The sequence below is a fragment of the Astyanax mexicanus genome, chromosome 8 (genome assembly GCF_023375975.1).
Source record: "Astyanax mexicanus isolate ESR-SI-001 chromosome 8, AstMex3_surface, whole genome shotgun sequence".
Taxonomy (NCBI): Eukaryota; Metazoa; Chordata; class Actinopteri; order Characiformes; family Acestrorhamphidae; genus Astyanax; species Astyanax mexicanus.
The window spans coordinates 14727663-14744948 of NC_064415.1; the positions used below are offsets into that span (position 1 = coordinate 14727663).

At 41.2% G+C, this 17286-nt stretch overlaps 1 long non-coding RNA gene across 1 annotated transcript in view; it reads right to left on the reverse strand.

Moving 5' to 3' along the window:
• LOC125803748 (uncharacterized) overlaps positions 1–4520 on the reverse strand; it is a 28574-nt gene extending 24054 nt beyond the window's left edge. Inside the window, exon 1 of the long non-coding RNA XR_007440118.1 lies at positions 3975–4520. This is a non-coding gene — a long non-coding RNA (uncharacterized LOC125803748). The remainder of the gene's footprint in view (positions 1–3974) is intronic.
• Positions 4521–17286: the final 12766 nt, after the last annotated feature.

Sequence of the window (17286 nt, forward strand, 5' to 3'; positions counted from 1 at the left end):
AGGGAGAGAGAGAGAGAAAGGAGGAGGAGAGAAAAGGACACATGAAGGAAGATCAAAGAGTTACAGTGAAGAAATCAAAGATATGAGAAAAAAAACTCAGTTAAACCTGCAGCACTGTTTGTGGCTCTGGGTGTGTTCTTGCATTGCTATCTTTGTGAGGACCAGATGTCCTCACAATGATAAGAGAACATGCACAGTGAATTTATGTCTGCTAAAAGACTAAAAGAGCACATTAAGGTTATGCTCAGGTTCCGGTGTAGCATTACTCGGCTACAGTAATACAAAAATCAACGGGGGTCCTCATTAATGTAAAACAAGCTTTTTTTGGTTCAGTAGTAAGAGCTTTTTCATAGACCCAAATGTTCTTTGAACTTCAGCCTTTTGCTTATGCTCTGCTTACTGTGTGTGTGAGTGTGTGTGTGTGTGTGTTTTATTGCTGGTCTCCAGGCTGTCAGAAAGAGCACCTGCTGGTTTCTATGGTTTACTGACATACAAACACACATTATGTAAATCGGACTTAAACTTCAACCTTTCACCCGCCAATAAAACCATGCTATCAAAAAGAGAGCGTGCGCACACACACACAGATCAGTGCACTACCACTACGCTCCTAACCTCAGTGGACTTGAGTAAAGAAAGGGAGGGGCAGGAAACACAGGTGTGTGAGAGCGAGCGAGGGATCAGGTTACAAGCCAGCGATAATGATATGAGACAGAGAGAAAGAGAGAGAGAGAGAGAGAGAGAGAGGGAGCGAGCGAGAGACACTCTGGCTGAGTGTGTGTTGTCACAAGCCTCTCCAAGAACTAAACAAATGAAGGCAGTATCCGACACACTGTGACTGTGCAGAGTCAGCAGCTCGGCCCCTCTGTGTGAACCCCCCAACAGAGGGATGGCATCTCTCCAACGATCTGTCCATTCTTCCCTCTTACATTTAAATCTCTGCACTCTTCCAAACAAGTCCAACCCCCACCCCCTATCTACCCAGGCCCTAAACACAGTGTGTGTGTGTGTGTGTGTGTGTGTGTTTCTCCCCTCTCCCTATTCCCCCTTCACTCCTTCACCCAGAGAGCACAACACCAGCCAAGCAGCACCACCCATCCCCCACCCCCTCTCTCTCTCCCTTTCCTCTCCTTTTCTTCTCGGGCAGCACACTCAATCATTCCCCCCTCCCTCACTCTCCCCACCCCCCACCTTGTCTCTCTCTCTCTCTTTCTTTCTCCATTCCACTGAATGCACAATCCCTCCTTCAGGCAAGCAAGCCTGGCCTGGGGGGGCAGGGGATGAAAACACACACACACCCACACCCACACCCACACACACACACACACACACACACACACACACACACACACAAACACACACAAACACACAAACACACACCTCTGTGTGCACATGTGTAGAAGAAACACCCATAAGAAAAAGAGAGAGACATACTAAGAGAGAAAATGAAATAAGGCACAAGGTATTTCTAAGTGCAATATATAATGTATACTACAGCAAGGTTACGTGTATGTATGTATATAAAAACACGATGAATTTCAATTAATGTCAATGTAAAAATATTTAACCCAAGTCATTTTGGGAGTATTTCTATTTGTCCATTCTTCTCAAAACTGGAGGACATAAGGAACAACTGCTTAATCCATATGACATACAGGTATCAAAAACTGTACAGGTATATGTTATGGTGATACTCCAGGACATGTTTATGAAACATCACATATATTTTGTTTGATTTTGATAAGTTTTGATTAAGTTGGAGTCAATGGAAAAAACAGCAGTAGTGGCACATTTACTATTAAACTGTTTTTTTTTTTTATTTTAAATCAGATTAGACACTGTCAATTCCATGTATAAAACACTGCACTGCAGAAACTCCAGCTAACATGGGCTAATTCTGCTCCCTTTGTACTGAAAATTTAGTAATGTTTGAGGAGCACTGATTCCATATACCCACGATACATCACACATTACAATATAATAAAAAAATATTGCTCAGTCCTACAGCACACTGCAATATATGAGGAGTTTGTTTGTGTGTGTGTGTGTGTGCTATCTGTGTAATTATATAAAACAGGTTGTACAACAAATAACAATAACAGCCATCATGAAAACTATTATGCAACATTTATCCCTGTAATAAAGCTGCTATCAGTAATAACATAGAACTGATTTGTGCTGTTGGAGTGAAGCACACACACCCGATATAATGCATTTTACAATGAACCTCTCCTGTTTAGTGACACACAGCACAGCAGTGCCACGTGAAGCAGTCAGCAGTACTCAGTGGCCAGTACTCGGCCAGTGTGTGAAGCAGCAAACACACACACACACACACACACACACAGGTAAACACACTGACGGATTTCAACAGCAGCTCTAAGCTCTTTCAGCCTCTACTGAACTCACACTAGAATGTAGGCTAAAAGCAGAACAAGCCTGAGGGCTACACACACACACAAACACAGGACGTGCACACAAACACACACACTCGCAAACACGCTAGCATGCAGCACAGACAGTCCTTTAAACACTGATCGGAGCCGGCACTCGCGACACTACGTCAGATCTGTTTCAGAACAGACAGTCCCTCTGGTCTGTGATTAGCTACGGAGAGAATGGATGAGGGGGGAGGGGGATTGGGTGGTCTTTAGCAGATAATGAATGACAGAATAAACAAATAAATGAATGGATAAAGGAGTGTTCAGAAGTGAGGGGGGAGGCCGTGTTGGAGTTTAGAAGGGAGGAAATGGAGTAAACACCAACACAGAGGCTTTACAGAATTCAGCTGATGGATTGTGTGTGTGTGTAATTGTGTGTGTGTGTGTTTGGGGGGGGGTGGTAATATTACAGCTCAACTAATAATAACAGTGCTGTGAAACATTCTAGCATTGTTGGTATGTATGCGTGAGTGTGCGTGTTCCTTCATCCCTTGGTTCATCTAAGTGGATTGATTTAATGAGGGGTGGAGACTTACACACCCAGCGCAAGTGTTCATCTTCTCACACACACACACACACACACACACACACACACACACACTCCTTTGATTTATCAAAACACTCCATGATGCCGGTAATGGACGCAAGCAATGCCAAGCGCGCACACACACACACACACACACAGCCTAACAATAGTGAGCTGAGTTAGTGGCCTCCCTTAACACTCCGTCCAAACCCCATATGCATGGCCACTTCCTATTGGAATCACACATATGTACACACTCACACACATACACACACACACACACACACACCACAAGCAGCTACATACGCTCCAACACATTAGAAATTTATATAAAAATAAAACAAACAGATCCACATTTATTACATGTAATAACATGTCAGTCATCAAATAAAACTGGGACACTGACTAACAAAGGAACACACACACACACACACACACACACATACATACACACACACCAATTCAGCTGTGCAAAACAGTCACAGTTTAAAGCCCCAGCCAGAAGCCAGCCTATGTATGCAGCCAAGCAGAGCGAGCATAAAGGTTTTTAGAGAGAAAGACAGAGCAAGAGAAAGAGAGAGACACACAAAGACAGAAAAAGCAGAAAGAGAGAAGAAGGGAGAGCAAAAGTGAGAGAGAAAGAAAAAGAAGAAAGAGAGAAGGAGAAAGAGTAGCACAGAGCGAGTGGAGACCCTCTTTTTCCTCCCTTCCCCCCCTGTTTTCTCCTCTTTTTTTGCAGGGAAGTGAGTGAAATGTGTGCCACAGTACGAACATAAACAGAAGAGCTTCCACAGCTGAACAGATGAGTGCAACACTCTATCTGTCTTTTTCTCTCTTTACTCGGCAGCTTTGTGGGGCTCAGGCTTTTGCTGAGTTTGGTCGATGAGTTGCACTGCTTTGTTTAAATGCCTCTCAATGGGCGAGTGACCCAGCAAGAAAGAGAGGAAAAAAATGTGAGAGAAAGAGAGAGAGAGAGAGAGAGAGAGAGAGAGCGAAAAACGTCTTACCGTGGTTTCCAGAGCTAGTCCCAGTGGCAGTAATTCCACAGCCAGTCGCAAAACTCAGCCTCCCAGTCCAGCTCAGCAAATCTGCTCGCTTCTATTTTCCCTTTAAACCCCCTCTCTCTCTCTCACACACGCGCATGCATGCACACACACGCACACACAGCCCTGGCAGCTGCACACAAAAACACAAACCATGCACAAGCTGACACAGTTCAGTATGAGGCGGATGGAATTCCACCTCAATATACACACACTCTCTCACACAAACAAACACACATATGTATGTATATATGACTGTCTCTCACTCCTTCTTTCTTTCTTCCTCTCTCTCTTTCTCTCCTTTGCTTGCTTTCTCTTCACTGCCTTCCTCACTCTCTCTCTCTTTCTCTCTCTCGCTCACACACTCTCTCTTTCTCTCTGGCTTTTCTCCATTCAGCAGTCAAACAAAGAAAGGAGCTGAGCTCTCTCTCTCTCTCTCTCTCTCTCTCTCTCTCTCTCATACACACACATACACATACATACACACACACACCCACACATACACAGGGCTCCTAAGCCCAACCCCCGCTATAGAGAAGCCTGCCTCTCCAGCCTTTTTTTCATCCCTTTTTCTAAACAACCCCTCCCCCCATCCCTGTCACCCCTCTCTCCCTCTCTCTCCCCTGCTTGCTCGCTTTCCTCCCTGTGTTTGTGTGTGTGTGTGTGAGTGTGTCAAGCAGATAGGGTTGGAGATGGGATTGGAAAGAGAAGCAGAAGGAACACTTCTCTTCATTCTCTCTCTTCATTCTGTTAAATAGCTTCTGTGTGTTTATTTGGTTCTTTGTTTACTTGTTTGTTTATGACTTAATTTTATAGGCTAAGCTTCCTGTATTAATGTTTGAGGAGTCAGCGCTTGCACAGTCCATGTAAACACTGAGTGAGTGGCCACAGCTGCAGGGGGGGCTGGTATTGCAGACGTCATCCAGGGCCTGACCCATATTTATGTTTTGTCACTAATAGTGGTTATGGCCTGACAATGCAAATTTAGCATTTTAATTCCATCCAAATATCGTATTTTTTGCACTATAAGTCACACTTAAAATCCTTTCATTTGCTTAATAACCGTCAGTGTGCCTTTTAATCCAGTGCGCTTTGAATTTTACCAGTTAGGTTGTAAGACGCAGTAAAGCCAGTCCACTGAAGTACAGCATTATACAGGAGTTTCAGTGAAGTTTCTCCTGCACAGGGGCTGGTGTAGCATTAGCATTAGCCGCTAACCGCTATTGCCCCGTTCAGAGGTGAGTATTAACGGCCTGTAGCCTACTGTTAACCGCACTAGCGGTTAGCCGCTATTGCTAATGCTCCAGCCTTAGAGCTGGAGAAATTCATGAATCTAAGGTTACTGTAGATAAACGGATGCACCAGATAAACAGTTTTCAGAAGAAAAATCTGTGTAGATAAACATCCAGCACTAACGGCATCATAAACACACACACTAGAGGTGCAATACGATGTGTTATCATTCCGGTGATTAATTACATCAGGTTGTGATTTTTATCACCAGTACTGTCAGCCTGTAGCTTGATTTTAACCCCGCTAGCGGTTAGCTGCTAATGCTAATGCTCCAGCCTTAGTGCTGGAGAAATTCCTGAATCTAAGCTTACTGTAGATAAATGGAAGAGCTTTACTCACCCAGATAAATCACCCAGTTTTCAGAAGAGAAATCTGTGTAGATTAACATTCAGTGCTCGACTGACATTAAAAGAAAGTCTTTTTTATTGCAGTTTTGTTTTACATAGCTTAGCTTTATTTAACTTAGTTAGACGTGTGAAGTATAGGGAAATGCAGCCCACACACAGGTGAAGCAAAGGTCTTTAGTATGTTCACAAAACTAAAGGGTAAACCCAAAGCAAAACTAACCAGACCAAATGTATACAATCTAATAAAACTTTGGAATGTTTGTTGGGAGAACTTGTTTGACAGCTGTGTATGCAAAAGTTTTAAATGTGTATCACTTGGATTTTTCTTACAATGACTGTAAAACAAGCCATAGCTGTAGCAAGTTAATTAAGGTCACAGACGTTGGTAAAAGTTACCTCCTTGTTTGTGGATTCTGTCATTAAATTTTACAAGTGGTTTCTAACAGGCCCTGCAGGCCCTAACATCAACACACACACACACACACACACACACACACACACACACACACACACACAGTTAATGTAGGTGTGCACTGCCAGAGCATCTGAGGCAACGAGAGCATGTGTGAGAGAATGAGACTGAGACTGCAAAAACAGAGCCGGCTGTTTTCATCTGTAACACTTTCCTCACTGTGTCAACCCTCATCAGTCTCTCTGTTACAAACACACACTTTGAAAGGCACACACACACACACACACACACACACACACACACGCCTCTAAGCTTTCCACTGTGGAAGTCCGGAAGCACTGACTCTATGGAAAACCCGCTGACTGAGTACAGTGTGAAGTCATACAGTATGACTTTCCACCATATGCAAATACACATGCAGAAAAAGACAAACATATCCTCACATCCAGCACTCTGGCAGAACTTCAGCTATGTGTAGCTGCATATTTCTCCCACTGAGAGAAAAGAACAGATAAAACTTTCCCTCGACTGAACGTGTACTCAGTCCAACAACAGAGCAGCTACAGAGAGCGACTCACAGAAAGTTAGAAATGCTCTGTCTGAGCAGAGAACAGTGGTGCTGCTCTACCCATCCCATCATTTCCACTGTATTGATTCATCACTGCGCAGACCTGGACCAGTGCCAGACATATACAAACTAATACAAATGAGAAAAGTCTTCTCCACCCATTCCAGGCAGCTGCTGGGCTGTTACAAGCTGATTGCTATGGTTTAATAGGTGGTAGCTATGGTGTTTCTTAGGGTTTTTCACACCTGCACTATATAGTCTGATTAAAACGGACTCTGGTTTGTTTGTACTCCTGGTGAGGTTCATTTCAACAGGTGTAAAAATAGTAATTGAGTTTAAGTGAGGAGCAAAACAACAGCCAAAAACCTGCAAGAGGAAGTCTCCTTAGTCTGGTCCCAAACAAACTACTGACCTTGTTTCTACTTCAACTATTAGATGTGCACCTCCTGTTTGAACTAAATTGCTGTTCAGGTGCAGTTTAACCTGATTTATTACCCAGATCATTACATCAGCTTTTACCTAATACTGTCTTTGCTGCTGCTCCATGTTAAATTGCACTGAAATAAATGCTAACCCAAACCCAGAACCTTATTACTGTGTTTAACTTTGTGCTCCCACCCCAGACGGCTCTGACCAATAAGTTGAGAGAATGTTCTCACATAGTTTGTTGTCACGCTTTTGCATGTGCGATTTTTTTTGTGTGAAACCAAACCAAATCAAGGGAAAAGCACAATAATGCAGGTTAACAAACTAGTTAATTTTTCAGACCAAAGAAACAAACTATAGGTGTGAAATCTTGCCTAAGATACATTCATACAGCGAGTAAATGTGGCTTATATCTGGTATGCAGCTTAGACTTAGTCAAAACAGTCCACATTTTGTGCTACTTTAAAATCAAGACATTTGCTGAAAAAAGGAAAAATGGACAGTAGTGTGGAGGTTTTCAGTAATGGGATATTATAACATATTTAATGTCTCTTCAAACAAAATTAGAAAGCACATATCTTAACTCTTAACTATAGCTCATGTGATAATAGTGACGATGAAACCAAACTTCATGTAAAGCACATGCACGTGTTATTCTGCACGATATGCAGCGTATAAGTGTGAACTGTTCAGATTAATGCCAGATATAGATCATATTAAAAAGACGAACCAAAACTATTGAATTTGGGCTTCTTTAACTACTGCATAAATGCAGCTCTAGAGGTTGCTTGGGTGTTGTTAGACAGTTGCAATGATATCCCTTGTGGTTGCTATGGTGCTGCTAAGTGGTTGCTATGGTATTTCAAAATGCATCAGAAAATGTCCAATCAAGCTCAAATCACATAGTCAGACCCATCGGTCTAAAATTGAATGTGAAGTGAACCACAAATCTGACAGAGAAATAAGATCAGAAAACAACACAGTAAAGGCAAAATATTTATAATAGGAATGGAAGGCTTGCAGCCACAACACAGAAAGAATGAGAGGGAAATATACAGAGAGAAAAAACAGATTATTCAGAGTGCAAGAGAGACTGTGTATCTGTGTGTGTGTGTGTGCGTTTGTGTATAGGACGTTTGGTGCTCTGCACAGCACTGTATGTGAAAATGAATCATTCCACCAGTGATAGGCTAACGGCATCATAAACACACACACTAGAGGTGCAATACGATGTGTTATCATTACGGTGATTAATTACATCAGGTTGTGATTTTTATCACCAGTACTGTCAGTACATTTATAACACTGAACAACTGCATGCTTTATTTACAACAGAGCCTGTAAACATCAAACAGTGTATATTAACTGCACAGCAACAAGCAGAGGTGGGTATTAACTCACACTCAAGGAAAAGTGCACTTCTGTGAAATAGAGACTCAAGTTGAAGTAAAAGTACAAAACAATAAAAAAGTAACTTTCAGCACAGTATTGTGGCAGTTGTGGCAGTTAGTTTGCTTTTTTCAAGGTTTTGGTATAAAATAAACTGACCAACTGACTCACCTGTAAAACAGTGTTGTCAGTCAATAACAGTACATTTTAAAATAAAATTAAATACAGAATGATTGTTTAAGTGAAAATATGTCTTCATTAGAATTAATTGTTGTTGCTTTGGTATTTTAGGTTTCTAGCAGAAAGCCTTCCCTAGACAGTACAGACAGTTAGTCCAAAATATCAGAATAAACTCTTCACTATCCACGATTATAGAAGAAATTGTGTAAATGACAGAAAAGACGGCGTACCAATACTTTTGTCACTTTTTTTTTAATATATCGCAAACTCGAGCACACACACACACTCACACACACCTCTTCACCACACACCCGAGCAGATGGAGGTATACAGCGAGAGGGTGATGAAAGAGCATTAGCATAATGTAGAGAGAGGAAACGGATACGTGAGCACAGGAAAAACTCTACTCTTCCTCAGTCTAAATAATTCCTTCTCTTTCTGTCTTTCTCCACCACCAATCAATCAGTCCTGCTCTCCTGCTTTTCTTTACAATATACTCATCTGGGAGCAGTGCTTCTGATTAATTGGCAATTAATGTTTAACAAGCTACAGCTGTGTGCAATTAACGCTGGAGGCAGTGCTCCACCAACCAGTCCTGAGCTTCACACGCTGCACTTTCAGCAGGGGCTCAGTCTGTTCTCTAACAGTTAAAAAACAAAACTAAAAACTTCAGATCTTCTGAAAATGATATTATAAAACATAAATTCTGATTGGCTGAGCTGCATTCATTTATGCAAGCTTACCTATGTCTGCTTAACAACAACTGAACACTATTTAGGCCACTTTACAGTGATTAAAAAGGTTTAAAAACACACACAAAGAAGAACTCCGGTGTGAAATGGGGACTTGGGGTGTAATGAAACATGACAACAAGTATGAACATTTGTTGAATTGCCCAACTCTGTTCACCCACAGGATTCTGAAATACAGCACTTTTAGACAATGCTCTTAACAGATTCAGGAACATAGTGTTGCTCATGCAAAGAAATGGCTATTTTTACACCATTAACTTAACCATTAGCTCAAAGTAGCTCAAACTGTATTAATAGAATTCTGAGGATCCTGACATTTAAAATGATGCACTGAGAACTTTGAAAGTGCAGGTAATTTATTAAAAAAAGACTGTTCTCCAGGCACCACCATCTTGAAGTGAAGTCTCGATAAGTCGACGGACAAGCACAAATGAATAGGTAAGAGAGTGAATAGATGAATGAAATGCAATGCATGAATTCCAACTGTTGCAGAAAAATCTCAACCATTCATTTTCATGGGTAACACTTGCAAAATTCTCTGTGAAGCTACTTCAGCTTGTTAATGGTGTAAAAATAGCCATTTCTTTGCATGGGCAACATTATGCCCCCATCACTAGCATTGTAAGCTTGTTGGAAACATCGGCTAAAAGCGTTGTGTTTTGGAATGCTGCAGGTGAATGGAGGTGGGCTATTTAACAAAAGTTCATACTCATTATCCTGTTTTACTACACCCCATGCTCATTTCAAACCGGATTTGTCATTTATTGGTGTTGTTTACACAGAGTCTGAAGCTGACAAAAGGCAAGGCCAAAAACAGCAAGTAAATTTGATAATTCTGTTCATAATCTGCAACCATGTATCTTACAACAGTATACACACAATCTATAATTCATGTTCATCCAAGTGAAACTAAAGCTGATGTCTGTATGTTTTGAAATTTAAGGCCTTCTCTGGTGAGAATGGGTAATTGCACAGAGCTGCGGAAGAATCATTTTAAACTGGGCGGGTGTGATGCGGTCTCCTTTCAGAGCAGATTAATCCGATTCCAGGTAATGTTCAGTCAGAGAGAAATAGAGAGTGAGAAAAAGTGCTCAGTCAGAAAGTTCACTCCTTCGTTTCATTGTTTATACTTTGAGTGAATGAGCTACTGAGGTCTGAATTTCCCCTTCTGAAGTCTCCATTGCTCCACCAGCTGCTCGCGTTCAGTAAAACTGAGCTGGATCCTCTTTTAAAGGCTGTACATGTGACGTACTTACGTAAAGATGCATGAAATGGCCAGAAGAACTCCCAAGAAAACAACCCGACACCCCAGTTTTTAGAATGAATATATTAGGCTTAACAGGGATGGTCGTTCCAGCAGACTGGTACCATTAAACACAACATTTTATCCCTTTTCCACTAGGAAATGCTTCTGCTTTCAGTTTACAAACAACATAATACTGACTGACACTTTAATAGTGGTGGTAAAGAAGAAACTGTGTGTCAGGCTAAGGCAAAGGCTACACAGTTACATGTATGAAGGCTATTGCATACAATCAGTGTGGCTGTATAAAAGGTCCTTGAAGTGCACTAATGTAGAGAGCAAGAAGCTGTCTGTGAAAGGGAAGAACACCAATATTAGCATGATGTTAACAATTACATAACATTCCATAGAGCTGATCCGCTAATTAGAATCAGCATTCTCATTAATGGGGTGATTTAACAAATCACAGTACACCATTTAATCCTATGCTTTATTGCTTTATTATGACTTCATAACTGCTATGGCCATTTCCCAACTGTCATATTGCTACAGCACACATTCCAGAGATCCGTAACTCTGCCTAGAAATGACATTATGACTTTATAATCACACTGCCGCTGCCAGTCTACACTACTGTTGTTTCATATGAAGCCAACAACCAAAGCTACGCTTTGTCCATGTCACAGGTTTTTACAGAGGACTAAGCACATCACTTAACTGCACACCACACTTCAGCAAGTGTTGTGGGTGTAAGTGTGTGTGTGGTGTCAGTCATATGAGTCTCACACTCTCCTTCACACATTCTCTCATTGAAATCTGATACCTCAACCCATCTGTTCATCACAGGAGAGAGAGAAAGAGAGAGAGAGAGACACACACACACATACACGAACTCCGTTTCAGCTTTTAATGAAAACAAATCAAAACAGGTGTTGTGTTTATGTTGGTGTGTTTGTGTATGTATGTGTGTAATCCAGAGTGTAACTCTAGCCATTTCTACTGTATTTAAAAGCAACAGGCTGTAAGCGAATTAAAAATACATAAATCCATCAACACACTCTAAAACAAAACTCCCCCCCCCCATGCTTCATGCCCCTCCCACACCACACAGTCTCTCACAACACACACACACGTACACGTACACAAACACACAGTGTGGTCTCCTCTTACCTGCCAATGGTTTGTTGTCTTCTTCCTGTTTGGGAGTGTCTCCTTCCTCCTGAACCTGAAATTACAGGATACACACTCAGTTAAGAAGCACACATGAAACACCCCAACACTGCAGACCCGAGAGAGCACCAAACCCAGGAACACACACACACACACACACACACAGACACACAAGAATTCTGACATATTCACACCCAGAAGTACATAAACAGAAAGACAGAGTAACAAAGAGAAAGAAAGAAAGAGAGAGAGAGAGAGAGAGAGAGAGAGAGAGAGGTGGTTTGTGAAGGTTAAGTGTGGTGCAGTGTGGTCGTTAGCTTCAGTCAGTCAGTCGTAAAGAGCACTCCCATATTCCATGATTACAGCTGAGAAGAGTGTGTGTGGAGACTGCCTGGGCTTAGGCTTCAGACGCTGTATTTACACACGGACGCATGGATGCACACACACACACACACACACACACACACACACACACACACACACACACACACACACACACACACACACACACACACACACACACACACACACACACACACACACACACACACACAAACACACACACACACACAAAGACACACATACATAGACACACTTTGTAGCTCACATTCAAACTCATTTGTCATAATGGCAGACACACATACACAGTGTGTACAATGTTGTGGGCCCCCATTTTAATAAACGCATTTATCTACTTTAAGCAGCACCCATGAACCTTATTCACTCCGCACCCATGTTGAAATATAAGCAAGGCTGGGGGCTACGCTCCTAAACCAGAAATTCCTAAGCAGCGCCTGTGTGGACAACTAACCTCGCACACCTCTCTCAATTAACAGTGAAATCAGTTGAAAAATGGGCAAAAAACAAGTGCAGGTTTTACTGAAAGGCTACAGTAAGTGGATCGAGGGTTAGGTGCAAAACATGGATGGTAGCTAGCTAATCAGCTTTGTATGCTATGTTGAAAATGTGTGTGTTAGCTAGCTCGCTCGCAAATTAGTTACTAGAAAAATATCCTGTAGTTTGACTAACTACTGTCCAGCTAATAGACTTCACTTAACTATCCGTGCAGGCAAATAACGTGGGCACAGCATGCTTCTTCAGCTTTCACATACCAACCAGCGTTTTTAAAGAACACTCTTTTGTAAAGTGTTCTGAACTTACTTCTTAGTGTCTAATGTTAATCTGCGATATCAAATCAGACATAAAATGAATGTTAACACGAACATTTAATGCCATTTAAATACAGTCCAGCTAAGCATGAGAGAGTACACTCTTACAAAACCAGGCTCCCCACACTAGGATATTAACTAGCTAGCTAACTAAGCAGGCTACAGATTCACACTTCAAACACAAGCTGTAGGAACATCAGCTAGAACGTGCCTGCCTTTGAAGGCTTCACATTGATGTTCTTCAGTTCAGTCAGAATATGTAGGAAACAGATCAGATCCACAGGAACACTTCATATTACACACTCTGAAACAGGAGAACTGCTCTATATCTGTGTGTGTGTGTGTGTGTAAAACCATGTTCATGAGGCCAAGCAAAAGACCAGGAGCCAAACCACTTCCTGTTTAGGCTAGAGGAATGGAGTGTGGGGGCGGGGCCGGAATTATGTCTTAATGACATCATCGTTAAGGGCATGGCACCATATCGACCAGATTAACCTAATCTCTCTCTCCCTCTCTCTCTTTCCTTCCCACAATTTCTACTTCGACTTTTCCAGCTCGTTCACTCTCTTTTTATCTACATTGATCTTTCTCTTTCTCCCGTCCTCCATCTCTCACACAAACACACACACACACAGTTGCAATGTTTTGAAGACAGTGTGTAGATATGATGTAAAAATATGCATATATCTACCAGATTAACCTAATGTCTCTCTCTCTTTCCAACTATTTATATTTTTCACTTTCTATTATGTTTACTCCCTTTCAGCCTTTTTTTCTCTCTCTTTCTTATGGATGCATTTCTACCTCTCTATAGCCCTATCCAGATGGGATTAGTTTGTCTGAGTTTCGTCATCTCGAGTGTAATAAAATAGCTATTTTCTACAACTACATACCGTAATTACACGTTGGGTGCACGCTTTCACTGAGATCCATGTAAACACAACAGCGAGTGGAAATGGAGGAGCTACTGAACGCAATGTCATGTGATCGAGAAAGCAAAAAAAACGTATTGATCTTCCTGTTTTTTTAATTGCATTTCGAATGCAAGAGTTTTATCACTGAGTAGAAGTGTGACATATTTTTCAAAGACGTCCCCCTGAGAAACTAATCCTGTCCGGATAGGGCTAATGACTCTTTATTCTTTCTTTTTTTTCTCCTAGTCTCTGTTCTCTCTCTCTCTCTCTCTCTCTCACACACACACACACACACACACACACACACACACACAGTTGCAGATGCAATGTTTTGAACAGTGTGTATGTGTGTACTGTTGCTGCTCTGGACATGTTCATGGAGAAGCAGGAATTTGGCTGTTGGATTTTCCAAATCCCTCCCCCACCCCCCATCCTGCTTAGAGCCTGGAGAATGTACACATGCAAACTACACAGCTGGCCAAACACACACACACACAAACTCTTTGACACTTGCATTGCTACAGGCATTAGCACGTGCACACACACACACACACACTTACGTGCATACAAATACTTTCCTAGATATTGAAGAGCTTCCAAGAGTTTGTCAGGGACTGATCCAGTTTCACTAGGTGCTAAAAGGGTCACCCCCGTCTAGGCTGCGGGTTGGTTTGCTCCAGTGTGTGGAATGTGCAGCAGGAACAGCTTGCATTTCATGAGAGGGTGGAGCGATCCATGCCAGAGGCAGGGGTGGGTTTATCCCAGCTCAGGGTGAGGTAGGGGTGAACGGGTTTACGAGATATTTTTAGCTATGCCATTTCTGCTGGTTACAGAGGAACATAAATACACACAGACATATATATATATATATATATATATATATATACACACACAACTCCCCCACACACAGACATTATACTCTATTAAACACAGAATCACCTACCTAAATATTCTCATGCCCAGACGCTCATGTTTACAAATTCTCAAAGAAAGCAGATGCAAAAAAAAAAACAAAGAACACAAGCATCCAAAACACATTTGTGCTTCTCAGGCAGATAAACAAATAAGAGTCACATGTGTGCATGTAAACAGGAACTGCTGCAGACTGACATAAATAATTACTAAAGAATGCGGAGAAGCACACTCTCAGAAAAATCCACAGCAACACAGATCTATTTCTCAAGCCCAGCTAAATCAACCATCACACAAGACCTCCTTTACTTTTCCAGTATCTATTGTTCATATTTAAAACTAAGGATGTACAATAAAATCAGTATCACAAGAGTAATGTATTAACTGTACTACAGCAGAAAACTCTAAAAGCTCTAACTCTAAAAATACCAGCTTTCACTCGTAGCTGATTCTGGTTGATCTAAGCTCACCACTGATTTCCAAAGTGGTTAAAAAGCTGGTTATACAGGTGAAAACATACCCTATACCAGGTGTCGGCAAAAGGCGGCCTGCAAGCATGAAACATCTGGCCAGTGAGGTTGTTTGAACTATAATGAACGATAAAGAAAAATAAAATAAAATAAAATGCTTCTCTGGTGAGTTTTTGTTTACATTCATCTCCTGTCTCTCTGTTGCGCTCGACATGACTCCAGTTTCCACCTGTTCGCGTTTTTACACCCTCTCGTTTTTACGTTCCTGGGCTTCCTTTCTCCTTTTACGGAAGTTTTTTTCCCCCAGCTGTGTCTCAATTTACTAGCTGGGGTAGTGAATAGTGTATTGGACCACGACGTTGAGGAGCTGCGAGTTTATTTCTTTATTTTTTTCTTCTTGGGTTCACCTGCTTTGAGATCAACTGTTCTGCAATTGGGCTCAACAACCCCCTGGGGCTAGAGAGCTACTTTATGGCCCGCCATCTAATGGCTTGAAAAATATTTGGCCGTGGCCCAACTTAATTGCCGACCACTGCACTATACTGTAGTTGACACCAGTTAGCCTTAAAGCTCTTGACTAGAACAGTGGACATTGCACTTGATTTTGGTCATGCTGGTTTACTAGCATGCAGTACAGCAGGGCAATAATGTAAAACGGAATCTCAAGATTCTTCGTAGATATGAGCAATTCTTGAATACAGTTTTGTTTTAACAACTAAAAAAATAAAAAAGATTGTGATCTTGCGTGGTTATGCTTGGTCATACTGGTTGTTGTTCTTGGTCAGATTGATCACGCTTGCTGACCAAATAAACTATTAAACCCAGACACTGAGCAATTGTAACAAAAGCCATAACAGTGTGGGCCACACCCTGCTGTCATCTATTTTTCCTTCGGCTCACTGATGTCAATGTCACAACTTGAAGTGGCCCACATTGGAACTGACTGTAAACGCAAAATTCAGTGTGTTTTGTGTGTAAGTGTAAACAGCAAAAACACATTTTTAATCACAACATAATATTTGGGCCACTTTTACCTGTTTGTAAAAATGGCTGTTTGTGTGTTGAGAGGAAACACAATCTTTGAATAGATTTCTTTCATATTGTCTTGCTTCACAATTTATTAAATTGAAACCCATGTATAATACATACTGTATCAACAGGTTCTTGACAACACACAGCCTTATCACTCATAGTTATAGAATACAGCACTAGAAAAAAAAGAGAAAATTAAATTAAATTAATAAAATTAAAATTAAAAACCTCTGGAATGTAATCAAGAGGAAGATGGTTGATCACAAGCCATCAAACCAAACTGAACTGCTTAAAATTTTGCACCAGGAGCAGCATTAAGTAATCCTAAAGCAGGGTGTTAGACTGGTGGAGGAGAACAAGCCTAGATGCATGAAAACTATGATTAAAAACCAGGGTTATTCCACCAAATAATGATTTCTTTATTTTCTCAGAGAAACTCAGAGAACCTGATTCAGAAATTGAAGTGATCTCTTAATTTTTCCCAGAGCTGTATGTATGTCTGCATCCCTTGTAAAATGAGATATTATTAACTACTATATAATTAACTAATTATCTACTGGTGTTATGAAACATAATATTTTAGATTGTTGTGTTGCACTGTATTAACTACATATTAGACTGGGGTCATCTTTATATCTAATATTTAATTATGTAGTCAGATCTGACCCCTCAGTGACAGACAAGATACAACAGGGTGTGTGTGTGAAAGAGAGAGAGAGAGATAGAGAGAGAAAGAGAGAGATAGAGAGAGAGAACATAAGCTAATTTCTCATGCCTAATTTTCACTTCTGTGGTTGTGATGTCCTTATTTTGCTCTCTCCCTCTATTTCACACACACACACACACACACACACTTACTTTCCTTCCAATCTCTCTCCATCTGATGAGGGTGAAAATGAGAATTCCCACCAGTACACACTCACATGCTTAATCAGAGAGAAACCCTCTGTGTCCTTTATACACTTTAATGTTTGAGTGCACTGGATCAATGTGAGTGTG